This window comes from Caretta caretta, chromosome 6, assembly GCF_965140235.1.
Source record: "Caretta caretta isolate rCarCar2 chromosome 6, rCarCar1.hap1, whole genome shotgun sequence".
NCBI lineage: Eukaryota > Metazoa > Chordata > Testudines > Cheloniidae > Caretta > Caretta caretta.
Genome location: NC_134211.1, coordinates 28616235 through 28630147, shown reverse-complemented (window position 1 = coordinate 28630147; position 13913 = coordinate 28616235). Strand labels below are relative to the sequence as shown.

Sequence of the window (13913 nt, the reverse complement as noted above, 5' to 3'; positions counted from 1 at the left end):
TGTACTAACACAATTAGCAGCTTGCAAGTTTCACACAGAGAGGGAGAGAAACAGTACCAAAAACCAAGAGACCTCTTAATTAGTTTCAGAGTAGCAGCCGTGTTAGTCTGTATTCGCAAAAAGAAAAGGAGTACTTGTGGCACCTTAGAGACTAACAAATTTATTTGAGCATAAGCTTTCGTGAGCTACAACTCACTTCATCGGATGCATTCAGTGGAAAATACAGTGGGGAGACTTATATACACAGAGAATATGAAACAATGGGTGTTACCATACACACTGTAACAAGAGTGATCACTTAAGGTGAGCTATTACCAGCAGGAGAGCAGGGGGGAGGGGGGGACTTTTTGTAGTGATAATCAAGGTGGGCCGCTGGTAATAGCTCACCTTAAGCAGATGATGAGGACGGCTGCCAGTCATACTGCACTTTCTGCTGCCACAAGGCAATGAGCTGCTGCTGTGTAGCAATGCAGTCCCACGTGTGCCAGCACCCAGGAGACGTACGGTGCATACTCCTGTAGTAGGACCATAACTTGGTTGAGTTGCCAAGTCCTCAAATCTTGATTTCAAGTTCAGAAAATCCACCATTTACTCTAATTTAAACCAGTCACTGGCCTGTGCCCCCATAGTGCACAGGAAGGTAAACCACCCCACCTCCTCAGATCTCTGAAAATCTAACCTGGTGAAAAAATCTTTTCTGACCCCCAGCTATGCAATCAGTTAGACCAGAATACCTGGGAAAGAATGTTCTGTAGTAACCCAGAGCCCTCCGCATCTTCACTGAGCCTTGTAAACTAATGACAGGTTTCAGAGGAACAGCCGTGTTAGTCTGTATTCGCAAAAAGAAAAGGAGTACTTGTGGCACCTTAGAGACTAACCAATTTATTTGAGCATGAGCTTTCGTGAGCTACAGCTCACTTCATCAGTGAGCTGTAGCTCACGAAAGCTCATGCTCAAATAAATTGGTTAGTCTCTAAGGTGCCACAAGTACTCCTTTCCTTGTAAACTAGTCATTGTGGACTTGCTGTTTAGATTTTAGAATTACAGATGGTTCACAGTCATTGTAGCACACACAATAGAAGTTTAATGAACTTTAATTCTTAGGGTGAATGAAATACTTGATCTAGTTTTGTTTCCCTCTGAACACTTTGTAAACTTGAGATAATTTTCTATCATAGTGTACCGTTAATAAAATACATTAGTGATTTTCCCATAACTGGCATATCACAGTCTTCCAACTGAAAGTTCTTACTTGTGTAAACGATAGTTTTAAGGTATAAATCCTCTTTTGGGACTAAAATTATACGCAGGGGAATATTTCAAATGAAAACATGGATGTTTTTAAGAATGTGATCACTTCAGTTTTTTTTTAAAATTTGTTAAGTATGTTTGTCTCAACCTTCAATAAGAGCTGTTTCTTTTTTATTCATCTTCCCATCTCAGTTAAAGTTACTGGACAAATAAATTCTAAGTTACATTGAAAATGTTTTCTCAAATTTGATAATAAAAGAAGGCAGGACCATTTTTAAAAATTGAAAAACACTGTGAACAAAATGTCATAGTCCAGTGATAACCAATATTTTCTTTGACAACAGTTCAGAGTTGTGTTAGACAACTTTTTTAAAAATAGCCTTATATTTATTGGTCAACTTCATTATACAAAATATATACTTCTAGTTCTCTTTCACATAGATAAACATGGAGCCTGAGATTTCCAAAACCACCTAGGAGATTTGAACACTCAATTCATATTAAAATGAATGGTAATTGGGTGTGGAAATCCTCTAGCCAGCTTTGAATCTCTCACCTGGATTGTATGCATCCTACTATAAACTTATTCTGTCTCAGATGTCTTTATTAATTAATACATACCTAGCTTTATTTATGTATGCAGTGTTGGTGTAGCCGTCTGTCCCAGGATATTAGAGAGAGAAGGTAGATGAGATAATATCTTTTATTGGACAAACTTCTGTTGGTGAAAGACAAGATTTCAACCTTACACAGAGCTCTTCTTGACTTCGGAAGCTTGTCTCTAAGGGTCTCCTACCCATGGATCAAAGTAAAGCAAATAATGCAATAAACCAGAGAAAAATACAATCTCTACATTGGGAGTCATTAAACATTTACAGCCAAGTACAAAACACTTTAGAAGAAAGATATGTTTTTCCACAGCTAGCCTTCTATATAAGGTAGATGAGTCACTTTTGGGGGTCCTCATGGACAAGGTCTTCATTTTACATTGGAATTAACAAAACTGCACATTTGGAACCTGCTCTTACAAGGTGCTGAGTGAGCATGCTCAGCTTCCTTGAGACCATCCCTGTGAATAATGATTGCTCTAAAGAGTCAGGGCAGGTCTACCCTCAAACCATGGCAGAGGCAGCTGCAGTGCTTCAATGAAGACTCTACTACGGGACAGGAGAAGCCCTCCACTAGAGGCAATAGCTACATCAACAGAAGAAGCCCTCCGGTCAACATAGCGCTGTCTACACCAGGAGTTAGGTTGGCCTAACTGCATCGCTCAGGGCTGTGGCCTTTTCCACACCCCTGAGCGACGCAGTTACACCGAGGTAAGTTTGCAGTGTAGACCTGGCCCGTGTCTCTGTAGAAGGGGGTCCATGCTTTGTGAATAAGCCAGGGATCACACAGGACAGAAAGCGCGACATAAACACCAAGTTGTTATTATCATTAGAAATCATTATCCCTGTTGCTGGGATCACCCTCCTCTCCCCCACCACAAATAAACCATGTCTGAGGCGGCAGCTGTTTCAGGGATGCCTTTGCTGGGTCAGTTCAGGCAAGAGGTTCTCACGCTGGATGAGCCGCTGGGACCAGCCGCAAGTTGCAACCCCCTCAACCCTACCCGCGGCTCCCAGCCTCTGCAGCCAGCCAGCCCCGCCCCCGGGCTCCCAGTCCACGGCCCAGCAGCCACCACCTCACTCCCCGCCGGCTCCCAGCCGCTAGGACCAGCAACCCCCGGGTCCCAGGACAGGGGGAAGCACGTGCACGCCGGGGCCAGGCTCCGCCCACGGGCGCGGGGCGGGGCGCTCGGCCGCGGGGCGGGGCGCGGCTCAGCCCGTGCGGGGAGACCGGCCCCGGCCCAGCCGAGAGGTGAACCAGCCCCGCCCCCTCTGCCGGCGCCGCCACGTACCTTCTCGCCTCAACCCTGCTTGAAACCTGCTTTCCCTGCCGCGCAGCCTAACCCGCGGCCCCGCGGCCGCCCAATCAGAACCCTACGCGATGACCAGACGCGGGTCAGGCCCCGCCAATCGGCGCTGCCCCGCAGGCGGGTCCTATTGCTATAGGAACCGGAGCGGGGTCTGGCGGAGAGCTGCTGCTGCGGGGGGTGCCGGCGAAGCGGCGGCGGATTCTGGTCGCGCTGTCAGGAGCGGCTGCGGAGCCCTGCGCGGCACGGCCCCTGCCCGAGAGGTCTCTGCGCTGGGTCCTGCCCCTGGCGCCCAGAGCGAGAGGAAGGTGAGAGCCCCGAGCCTGGGCGCGGGAAGGGAGCGGGTGGCGACGGGGCTCTCCGCGCGGTCCTCCTGCCTCTCGGCGCCCGGGTCCCGGGTGACCGGCCCCCGCGCGGGGTTTCCCCACCCTCGGGCTCGCAGCGTCTCCTGCCCAGCGCGATTGCTGGGGGAGCCGTCGGGCTTACCAGAAGAGCCCCGAGATGGGGTGTGTCCAAATGATGTCTCAGGATGGGACCGCGAGACGCTCCATGGGGACTTGGGGGACCTGAATGCCAGGGCAGGAGAGGACAGGCTCGGGGGGGAATAGGGGCTGGCTGGGGCAAAAGAAAATTTAGGTTGAAGCTCAGCTAAACTTACCGAGGTCTGCCCCTTTGGGGCGCAGGCTTCCCTAGGAAGGCAGTGCCAGCCCCAGCCCTGGGGGAAAGTGCTACAGAGCTGGGACGGAGCAATCCTGCTTTGGCAGGTGCAGCGGACTAATGGGTCTCGGGTTGATTTCATTTATGGGATTCTCTGAAAAACTCCTTTTCTGCTCCTCCTACAAGTTGAGGATAAGGGCTAATAGTGCTTTTTAAAAAACAACAACACCAACAACAACAAAAAACTCCTGTAGGCCTGATGTGCTACCAGATATCTGAAATAAAATATAGATGCTTATCTTGTTACCTGTCTCAACAATACGCGCTAACTACCTTGCATGGTCAAACTCCTGCTTTAGATAGATAAGCACAGTTGACTTTACCCTGTGAGCAGAAAATGTTTGTATTGAAAATGGTTACATATGTTATAATGGTAAGTATGTAACAAACTCACTTCTCCAAAATAGGCTGGAGAGATGAGAGAATTTTTAGTACATGTCAGAGAATGTGACTTTTCTGGGTAACAGGGAAATTTTAGATAACTAGCAGATATTCTTAGGGACCAATCCCTTAAGTTCTTATGCAAAATAAATAGTCGTTACTCATCTATGCAATCCCTACTGAAGAAGAAGTGGGTCTGAAGAAATGACACTTGAGCAACCCCTGGTTGTGTGTGTAAGCAGAGCTAGTTTTAACATAGTGGCAGGATGGTTGCTTACCCTGCAGCAGATGACTGTTGATTGAGGGTTTATTGTGCAATCACAGTGTGGGCTGTGGTTTTCCAGTTCTTCCAGTAAACCAAAAATCCCCAAAGCTGCTGCTCTTAAAAATACTACGATTTTATAGTGTAATGGTCCAAACCACTGCAGCTTACAATAGTGCTACTGGTGTTGTGGGCAGATAAGGTAGAATGCTGTAGTGTAAGTCTAACCAAGTATGCAAAGGAAATATTACAGAAGAAAAAGTTTAATAGTGTCTGTGAAAATGTCAGTTTCTTTCCAAACTTTCACAAGAACACAACTCTATGGCTTTCAGAACAGTTTGGGTTTGTGACACATTTCAGTGTGGGTAGATTGGGGTTCACACTGGCACTACCTGTGATTTAAATATTATTTGTGGGAAAGATAGCATCCAGTATTTTCAAGCTCAAAACATCATAGTAGCTAAGAAATTGTTCCAGTTTACCACTGAATGAGATGACATGAAGGTGATTTACTTAAAAAAAAATAAATTAATAATCAAAATGGTCCTACAGTGGCCTTGATGCTGCAGCCATTCTGGCCCAGATCCCCGGCCCAGACAAGCAGGGGGAAGACTCTTACTCCCAAGGTTATATAGCAGTGGACGAACCATTCCTTAAGGCTTACTCAGGCCCAATTTCTGGAACAGTTCTTATGTCCATTACACAATACCCTACAAAGGGTGAGGAGAAAATCTACATGTTCCACTCAACCCCATCCGGTAGGTTACCACACAGGGAACTTGTACAGAGCAAGGTACCACGCATGCAGTGCACTTATTACGCAACAGAACTGCCCTAGTTCTACAGGACAGAATCTCTGCATTTACAGTAAGGGCTATATTTTCTCATTTGTATGTGAAATGTCTTTGGAATCAAAAGTAATTCAGAATTGATTATTATGAAAATACAGGATATAAACACCTAAACCTATGTTTAAACCATATAATAATCACAGAAACCAACAAAAGCAAGGAAACACAAAATTAAGGATTGCATTCTCCCCCTTTGGTCTGTACATAACTTTCACTAACATTGAGCATTATGCATGCAATTTGTGTCTAATTTATTTGCTTAATGGAGGATTTGATTAAAAAGCAGTTTTAACATCCAGTGCAAAAGCAATCAGTATAAATTTGTTAGTTGTGGCTTGATGTTGTTATGTGGATTGTTAAGTAATCTTTACCTTGGCACACAAAATTATGTACAAAAACAAAATCTGGGCTCTTAGCTCATTTTTACATTCAGAAACACTACAATCAACTTTGTTGAAGTCTCCCCTTAAAGAAATCTTATTTAAAATGACTAATATAAAATAAGAAGAGTTTATAATAAACCATTTAGGTTTTTTAGACATTCTAAACCTCAGATACATCTATACAATGCCAGTGCAATCATTGTAGTTGTACAGGTAAAAGGGAAACATTTGGCTCACTATCACAAACTTATTTTACATATCGCAGATGTGAAAATATTGACCCTTATTTCTAGCGATATGCTGACTAAACAAATGCTTTAAGAAAGAAAGATAATGTAGTTCATTGCTAACTTAAAAGCCCTTCTATCAGGGTTGCCATAAATTGAACTTATGTACATCAAAGGTGTTTGCCTAGTGATGTCTTGTACTTCTATCTTTTTATTTATTGGCTCAGTAGCCAAAATAAATATCACAGAAGCTCTTGTAATATACATACTTATATAATATACATACTACACAATCTGCATCTCTATATGTACTATTGGGGAACATTCTGGCTCTGGAACGGCTTGCGTATAGCTAAAGTCACTGTAGAGCATTTAGTGCCATATCCTGCTGCTATTGAAGTTGATGACAAAACTCACATTAACTTGAGAGGGACCTGAATTTGGCTCTTACAATGTATGATTTAAAGGTGACTTGAAGAATTAAACAATTTTTATCACATTAGAACAGTGTCAACTGTAATCAAGTCCAGATGTTTTTCTGCATAATAAATAGCAGTTTAGTAAACAGGCGTATGTATTTTATGACTATATGTATAGTGCTGTCAACGTATGTTGTGCTTTACAAACAGAACAAGGCATGTTCTTTCTGCTGATTATCTGAGAAGAGTTAGCCACCCTGGAGAACCAGTTGAAAGGATGAATCAGCTTTGGACAGCAGCCATGGCGAGGGGAAGGAAGGACGAATAAGAAGATGCAGTGAAAAACTGTGGGAGATGGCAAAGCAAAAAACATAAAAAGCGAGAAAAAGGAAACATATGGGGGAAAATTATAGTGCTACCTTTGTACTTATTATTTATTAAGAATAGTTTTAATATTAAAAATTACTTTACAAAGTGCTCCATGAAGGTAGATAATAGAGGGTTGCTGCTCCAGAGAACTTATAATTTAAATGGAACATGAGCACACCGTGGTGTTGCCACGTCACTTGTAACTTTTAGACCAGTGGTTAGAGCGCTCCCTTGGGATGTGGGAGACACTGGCTTCAATTCCCCCATCTGCCTGATGGGAATAAAGAGTTGAACGTAGGTCTCCTACCTCTCAGGACAGTGCCCTAACCACTGGGCTCTGGGATATTTTGGGTCCCTTTGATGCTGTTGCACTTTGGGTAAGTAAATAGTCACTGGAGCAGGGGGAATGGATCCTGGGTCTCTCCCAATAAGTGTCCCTAGTCCTCAGGCTATGGTCAGTCTCACTTTCTCCAGCCCAATGAGCATGTAAGCATTTATCCAAAATGAATCGGCTTCAACAGGAAAGATTAAAGCTAAACTTGCATCAGAATATCCTAGAGGTTAGGGCACTCTCCTGAGAGCTGGAAGACCCATGTTCAAATGCTTTCTTCCCACCAGGTAGAAGGAGGAATTGAACCTTGGTCTCTCATGTCCCAGATGCGTGTGCTAACCCCTGGGCTAAAAGTTAAAAAGGAGGAATCACTGGTGCCGTCGTCTCCTCTTCTGACCAGTTTGTTTGGGCCCTGATTTAGTAGGCATGCTCAGAGCACACCTACCAGTTTGGGCCCCAGAGGCAAGACAGGTGGGGAGAATGCCTATCTTCACCTAATTTGAGGATCTCACTGGGGCTTAGTTGTGAGATATGTTGCCCCTATGCCCAATGGCAGAAATTAATATGCTTAGGGGACTTTTATGGTGAAAACATAGGTGCCACGGGATTTTAGGCAGCTACAGGTCTAGTGAGCAGCTGAGCAGGGGTTTTGAGAATCTCAGAAGTTCTTAAATGTGGGTTGAAGTACCTTAAGTGAGGAGTTGGGTGCCAAAGTGACTTGCCCAAGGCTACAGAAGGGGTCTTTTTAATAACTGAGATTAATACTTAGGAGTTCTTAGCTTACCGGTCCTGAATTTAAAAGACCTTTAGGTAGATCTACTGCCTATCTGTCAAATCTCTCTCTTGGTTTTTATATGCATTATTTCATCAGATAATGCTCATCTCCAAAGTACAGTAATAAAGTAGGAAATCATAGCATGATTCTGGATATAACCAAGATGGCTGGCATCACTAATCGTGTGCTTTATTACTTCCACATCAGATGAAGCAGTTAAGGGTCAGATTTTTCTAGTGTAGAAACCACTTTGTGTCCCATATTAAGCCTGCATCTATGTGCACATTTACTAGGATTGCAAAGACAATTTGGCAAATGTGCCCATACAAACTGCCGGTTAGGATGCTTTGCTATTCCGTTGCATGCCTGGCTATTCAGCTGTCAAGTTTACACATGTTGCCATCATTGTGTACACAGATATTGTTATACAAATATTAGTGAGCCTCAGTTTTTGAAAAATTGGCTTTGAGCATTAATACTGTCAATCTCCTTGGAGAAGTATTTATATATTTCCTTAACAATCAGTGACTAAAGACTGGAATGTAATTGATTTTCTGTCCACACTGTTCATGAAGTTGACAGGCTTGTACATGTTCCTTTTAAACCACAGACAATTATATGATTTCTGCTTAAGTGAAGAATGAGGATCAAAACTAACCGCTTTTTACTCTGTGTAACATACTTGGGGCACGTTTTCATAAGCAACGTGAAAACGCTGTAGCGCGTTAATGTGGCTGTGTTGTCACGGCACCAGCGCTGAGAGAGAGCGCTGTAAGGCCCCCCCACAGTGCTGGTGCACTGCCGCTTTACAGCGCTGAAACTTGCAGAACTCGGGGGGGTGTCTTTTCACACCCCCGAGAAAGAAAATTGCAGCACTGTAAAGTGGCAGTGTAGACAAGGCCTTAGCTTCCAACAGGTATATGCAAATCCGCTGGATGAAATGAGACTTGACCAAAAGTTGGTGATTATGTCTTATGTCCCCTTCTGGTAACAGGTCTAGAAACAAAGATGATATAAGTCTGAACAGTGAACAGCAAAAATGAAAATAGGCTGGAAAAAAATGAAAATAGACAAGCTCAGATTTGTGTACTAAACAAGAATGTGCTGTAGGATATCACTGAGTGTAATAGAGGTATAATTCCTTAAAGGTAATTAAAAATTTATTTCTAAGCTTGTCCCCTACAACTTGGTGAGTGGAGGATTTCAAACTCATTTCTGATTGTCACACAATTTTCTTTTTCCATTGATCTCTCTCAGCTGATGGAGATCTGTATATTTGGGACAAAAGGTCCACAACATCTAGGTTATGTTAGTGTAATTATATCCATTTTGTTCATTTTATTGCCTACATATTTAACTTTTTTTTTTTAAAAGATGCACTGTATACTATCTACACCATGACATTTTCTCAAGACATTAACATTTTCTCGAGGTCCTTTCTAGTCCTATGATTCTATGAAGTGTAGCTCTCTCCTTTTGCCTAATACCTTTACTCAGTGTCAAAGGTTTCCATCAGCCTGTTTTACCTCTTTTGTTAAGTGTGGCACAGTAGAGTTGTTTCAGTGACTCACAGTAGAGACTGTCCAACTCTAAAGACTGACTCATAATTTAGTCACCTATTGTTGCATGCACAATTTGATAAATGTAATCTCATGCCAAGATGCATCTGAATCTAGTGACTGTTTTGATCAAGTTAAGAATATTTGCTATTTTAGTAATTACATTTGACTAATATTTTAAATGTTCAACAGTTGGTGTAAGCAGTTGGATTCCTTCAAACTACTGGAAACCTGTGACCCAGAAACCGCTTGCTGCCAATAGCAGAGGGTCCCAGGTTTGCATAGAGTTTTACAGGGATCCCCTGTGTCGGATATATGAGTAAGGGTGGCATTTGAGGTCTCGTCTGAGAATCAGTAGCCCACTGGTCATCATAATCATTGTAAAATGAATGAATGGATAATATTTTAGGATTCAGAGTAACAGCCGTGTTAGTCTGTATTCGCAAAAAGAAAAGGAGTACTTGTGGCACCTTAGAGACTAACCAATTTATTTGAGCATGAGCTTTCGTGAGCTACAGCTCACTTCATCAGATGTATACCGTGGAAACTGCAGCAGACTTTATATACACACAGAGATCATGAAACAATACCTCCTCCCACCCCACTGTCCTGCTGGTAATAGCTTATCTAAAGTGATCATCAGGTGGGCCATTTCCAGCACAAATCCAGGTTCTCTCACCCTCCACCCCCCCACACAAATTCACTCTCCTGCTGGTGATAGCCCATCCAAAGTGACAACTCTTTACATAATCAAGTCGGGCTATTTCCTGCATAAATCCAGGTTTTCTCACATCCCCCCCACCCCCATACACACACAAACTCACTCTCCTGCTGGTAATAGCTGGTTTAACTTGGATTTAAACTTGGAGAGTGGTCAGTTTAGATGAGCTATTACCAGCAGGAGAGTGAGTTTGTGTGTGTATGGGGGTGGGGGGGGATGTGAGAAAACCTGGATTTATGCAGGAAATAGCCCGACTTGATTATGTAAAGAGTTGTCACTTTGGATGGGCTATCACCAGCAGGAGAGTGAATTTGTGTGGGGGGGTGGAGGGTGAGAGAACCTGGATTTGTGCTGGAAATGGCCCACCTGATGATCACTTTAGATAAGCTATTACCAGCAGGACAGTGGGGTGGGAGGAGGTATTGTTTCATGATCTCTGTGTGTATATAAAGTCTGCTGCAGTTTCCACGGTATACATCTGATGAAGTGAGCTGTAGCTCACGAAAGCTCGTGCTCAAATAAATTGGTTAGTCTCTAAGGTGCTACAAGTACTCCTTTTCTTTTTGCGAATATTTTAGGAGTTTGTGTCTGTACTGAAAATTATGTTCTTAAGGGAGGTAACCTGGAGATGACATGTCTCAGGTTCCTTTCAAGCATGAGGTAACAGGTAACTTCTCTCTATCTGGTCATGTATGTATTGGGCATTGTATGTCACACTGAATGCCTGTTTGCCTACTGAGCCAAATGCTAATCAAGAGACTGTGAAACTATCGAGAGAGAAAATTTACAGGAGAAATAAACAGAAGGAGGGAGATCCTGTTTATGAGTAAAGACAGTAGATTGCTGAGGAATATCTGGGAGTACAGAGGTACATCCTGGATCCTTCACTGAGAAGGCAAGCTAACAGTGTGTTTGTCTTGTGAAAGGAGGGTCACAGCCAAGCCTGGTTGTAAAATGCTGGAAGGACTTCGGGTGAATATTGCTCTATAAGACAGGAAAGTATCTAGTTACGGGAATCTGGGTTCTAGAATGCTTGTTATGATTTTTATTTTCTGTGTGAGCATGTTTCCAATATTTGCTATCTTTTGCATCTCTATACCTTGCTAAACAAAACTTTCACTCATTTTCACTGTAACAGTCCGTGTGTTCTGTGTTAAGCAAAGAAGTTATCTTAGGTGTAACTGTAACCTGGGAGCACTGCTCTTTGGAAGCAGTGAATCTGTGAATACTGTGAGAGTCCAGTGGAGCGGGGACAAGACCCTCACAGAGAGATGCTTGGAGGGCTTAAAGTTGGAGTGTGCCTATCGCTAACCTGTAGAAGAGAGTGAGCAGGGCCTTTACAGGCCTAGAGGCGAGTGCTCGTGTTGTCTTTGGTTGGTGGAGTCAAGGCACTGACCCCTGGCAGGCACAAAGAAGGCTTACTATTGCTAAGTTCAGGTGGTAGCGAGGTGACTCAGCACCTGGGTGCCCGCAGGAAGCATTACAAAACTGTTAAAACTCAAGTTCTGCAAAGTCAGTGGCAAGAGATATGTAAAATTTCTTGTCCATCCATTTCAGCTTCTCCATAATTTTAACTCTTCCCCATACCTGCAGGTTTTTCTGCTTTGGCTAAACTATCCTACATACTATCCATTGTTGTATGCAGTGTAGCTGTAGCCGTGTTGGTCCCAGGATATATTAGAGACAAGGTGGATGAGGTAATATCTTTTATTGGACCAACTTCTCTCTCACCAACAGAAGTTGGTCCAATAAAAGATATTATCTCGCCCACCTTGTCTCTCTAATATCATACTATCGTTGGAATGCTGCAGTGCAGCATATCTCTCTAAAAAGCAAAAAGATCTGATCCAGTAATCTGCACCTTCTTTTGATAGCCTGGTTTTCAAAGCACTGCATCATGTCAGGTAGATGGGACAGATAAAGGGTGGATCAGGTCACGTTCCAATATCTTAATACTTAATCAGAGGGTTGAATTTTCAAGAGCATCTAATTTGCTTAAGAAATCAAGTCCCATTGAAAGTTAATGGGACTTGTGCTCCTGAGTTATTTAGTTTCTTTTGAACATCCCACTGAGACTAAATATCATAGTCTAAAAAGAACTATGAAATATTTAAGGTTCTTAGAAGCTGAAAATACTCCTTAATTTGGGGGAATATATTTTTATGAATGCTTTTTACATGCACAACTTGTACCAACAATATCTGCATCCACAAAATGAACTGCAGATATAAATTTAATTATTGATGTGACTAACTACCTGATTTGCACTCACAGTCAGGTGCAAATACTCAGAACTGCAACTAAAATTCAGTTGTAGGTTGAAAACTTCATGTGCAAATCTTGTGGGCAGAATTTGCACCTGCAAAAGAGGCTGCGCTTTTGAAAATATGAACCCAAATGTTTACTCTTACATCCTCTCTCCTACACCATGATATCTTAACAGCAAGCAATTCTAAGATACACCAATAGCCAACATTATTGCTCTCCAAAGTATTAGCAAATATTGCCAGTAGAACAAGCAAATAGGACTCCTATTCCCAGATGTCACTATAAGTTGGAACAGTTCTTTGAAACCTCATTTATTTGTTTTAGTTTGAGTGCAATGCAAATCGGGATAGTAATAGTACCAAACTCATCCATAAAATACATGTAATAAGCTTCATGTGTATATTTATCTATCATTTTACATCTTCAAAGCACTGTACACACCTTTGGGATAGCAGGGCCAGATGAACACAGGGGCTTTAGGGGCTGCAGCCCAGGGCCCTGGGCTAAGAGGGGCCCCGGCACAGCAGGGCTCAGGCAGACTGCCTGCATGCCGTGGCCCCACACAGTTCCCGGAAGCGGCCGGCTGCTGGCACGTCTCTGCGTCCCCTGGCAGGGGGCGGCGGGAGGCGGCTCTGTGCACTGCCCCCATTCCCAGCACCGTCCCCGGAGCTACCATTGGCCAGCAACTGGCCAATGGGAGCTGCAGGGGCAGCACTTGCGGGGGCGAGCAGTGCACAGAGACACACTGTCCCCCTCACCCCAGGGGCATGCAGAGATGTGCCAGCAGCCGGCTGCTTCTGGGAGTGGCGTGGGGCCATGGCATGCAGGCAGGCAGCTTGCCTGAGCCCTGCCACACTGCTGGCCAGGAGCCACCTGTGGTAAGCGCCTCCCGGCCTGAGCCTGCACCTTGTACCCCTTCCTGCACCTCAACCCCTTGCCCCAGACTCAAGCCCCCTCCTGCACCCAAACTCCCTCTCAGAAAAACTAATATAACAGCTGTTCTAAGGTAAGAAGTAGGTTATTTTGAATTAACTTAATCATATTCTACATGTGTTAAAACTGAAATGTAACCACAGAACAGCTTTATGTTAATTTAAAGACAAGTTTAGTATAGCGTTAATAACCTCGATGCCATTATTGTGATCAGTTTGCTTTAAATTGGGAAAAAGACTTGGGCCCCACAAAATCTAATTGGCCCAGGCCCACAGGAGAGTTAATCTGGCCCTGTGGGATAGATATTAAAATATTCCCATTCCACAAACTATGGGCCAGGTTCTGATCTCAGGTACAACCGTGGAAAGGTAGAGTAATTCCACTAGTTACAGCAGTGTAAATTCAGTGTAGCTGAGAGTAGAATGTGGCCCTGAAAAGTTAAGACTAAAATTTACAATTGTCTTTTGATTTTTCATTGCCCAATTTGGGACACTCAGGGCTTAATTTTCAAAGCTGTCAAGCATCTACATCTCCTGTTAATTTCAAGTTGA

General features: G+C 43.5%; 1 protein-coding gene across 2 annotated transcripts in view; it reads left to right on the top strand.

Moving 5' to 3' along the window:
* Window positions 1-3303: 3303 nt before the first annotated feature.
* NUCB2 (nucleobindin 2) overlaps window positions 3304-13913 on the top strand; it is a 49370-nt gene continuing 38760 nt past the window's right edge. The window contains exon 1 of one of the 2 annotated variants that reach the window (XM_075129367.1): window positions 3304-3474. The gene's annotated coding sequence lies outside the window, so the exon portion shown is untranslated. The remainder of the gene's footprint in view (window positions 3475-13913) is intronic. The other variant, XM_075129366.1, reaches the window with a different exon arrangement.